Here is a 2,500-nt window from a genome sequence, read left to right on the forward strand (position 1 = left end):
AGTTTGTATATGTACTAGCAGAATCCCTGGCAGTGCCCAGGATTGGAGTAAATGGGTGCAAATATGTACTAGCAACATACCCAGCGTCGCCTTGCATTTGATGAGATAGGTGGAAATACTGACTAGCAGAATACCAAGTGTCATCCGGGATTGGGTGAGATAGGTTGATATATGTACTTGCAGAATACCCGGCGTTGCCAATGATTGGATGAAATACGTTAAAATATGTACTAGCTGTATACCTGGCATCGTCTGTTATTGGATGAAATATGTGTATATATATATATATATATATATATATATATATATATATATATATATATACGAGCAGATTACCCGTTGTTGCCCGGGATTGGATGAGATTCGTGGAAATATGTACTAGCCGAATACCCAGCATTGCCTGGGATGGGATGAGATTGGTGGAAATATGTACTAGCAGAATACCCAGCGTCGCCTTGCATTTGATGAGATAGGGGGAAATATCGACTAACAGAATACCCTGCGTCACCCGGGATTGGATTAGATAGGTCGATATATGTACAGGCAGAACACCCGGCATTGCAAGGGGTTGGATTAGATAGGTAGAATTTTATACTAGCAGAATATCCGGTGTTGCCCTGGATTGTAATTATACAGAATAGCAGAATACGGAGAATCGCCCTTGAATGAACTAAATAGGTGGACATATATAATAGAAACATACAAGACATGACCTTGGATTGAATAACCTTGCTAGAAATATATACTAGCTTTGTACCCGCCATCGCCTGGTACTGACTGACGTTGCTGGAAATATATACTAGCAGAATGTATCAAAGTTATTATTTTAATAAGAGTGGGGCGATAATGTAGGTTAAATCATTTAAGATGATTGTCGAAATTAGTAACATATCCAAGAATTTTCAAAATGATAAAATGTGAGTTATTTTATTGGTGTCCTTTTAATAAAATAAACAGCTAAGACAATGTATCAAAGTTATTGTTTTAGTAAAAGGGGGCCAATAATGTTGGTTGAATGGTGAAAAATAATTGTCGAAATTAGTAAAATATCCAAAAATTTTAAAAATGATGAAATGTGAGTTATTTCATTTGTGTGTTTGTCATGAAATAAGCAGCCCAGACAATATTTCAAATTATTTTTTAGTAATAGAGGGGGGGGCGATAATATGGGTTTAATCATGAAAAATGGTTGTCTTAATTAGTAATATCGTTAGCAATAAATAATAATTAGTAATATCATTAATAATAAATAATCCTTAAATGTGAGTTATTTGATTGGTGTGTTTGTAATGAATGAAATAGCCAAAACAATGTATCAATGTTATCATTTTAGTAAGAGGGGGGCGATAATGTAGGGTTAATTATGAAAAATGATTTTCGAAATTAGTAACATATCCAAGAATTATGGGATCCAACGAGATAGGTTTAAATATATACTAGCAGATTACCCGAAGTCACTCGAGATTGAATGAGATACATGCAAACGTATGCAAACTGAATACACGGGCGTCTTGGATCCAATTAGATAGATGCAAATATGTATTAACAGTATACCTAGCGTTGTCTTGGAGTTAACTTGGCGTCCCCTGGATTGTATTAAATCGCTGCACATGTACACTTGCAGAATACCCGGCGTTGCTCAAGATTAAATGAGATAAGTGAACAAAATTACTAGCAATATCCCCGGCATCCTCAAGGATTGAAGAAGATTGATTGAAATATATATTAGAAAAATTCCTCTTGATTGAATGAGATAGAAGCAGATATATAATAGCAGAATAATCAGCGTCGCTCTGGATTGAATGAGTGTGGCAGAATATAAAGTTTGTACCGTAAATGCCTTAATCAATTTTCTATCTCAAAATTACTTCATTTGTGAAGTCGATTCCGGATATGGCTTAAACAGTTTACGATCTCAAAATTAGATTAATACATACATATTGTTAGTTTTAGTTTAATATATTTATTTATTTATTTATTTATTTTTATTTTATAATCCGGGAATGATGTGATGGTTGTAGTGGTGGGTAGATAGAAGCACGATTATATTAATTTTAAACCTGCTCTTGCATTTTCTTTTGATGGTTGGGTTGGAGAGAGTAATATCCGTTTTGAGGTTTACAAAAAGGATGTAAAATTGTTTTATATACGTATTTAAATTACCCATCTTAGTGTAAGTAACCTTATTTTTAATATGTGTTGTATATTACCCGTCCTTGCAAAGGTAAAATTATTTCATATACATGCTGTAAATTACCTACCCTAGGTAAGATACAATTATTTAATACGTATAATACCCGTTCTAAGTAGGAAAAATATACTTTTGCTCGAAATAGCAAATGATACATAGACATTAAAAATTCCTCTCTCCTAAGAATAACAAATATATTCACAATCAAATTCAATTTTCTCATTGTTTATAGGTCCCGATCAACACCGGGTAGCCCCGCTAATTAATATATATATATATATATATATATATATATATATATATATATAT

The sequence above is a fragment of the Euprymna scolopes genome, chromosome 42 (assembly GCF_053919585.1).
Source record: "Euprymna scolopes isolate OS-2025 chromosome 42, ASM5391958v1, whole genome shotgun sequence".
NCBI classification, from domain to species: Eukaryota; Metazoa; Mollusca; class Cephalopoda; order Sepiida; family Sepiolidae; genus Euprymna; species Euprymna scolopes.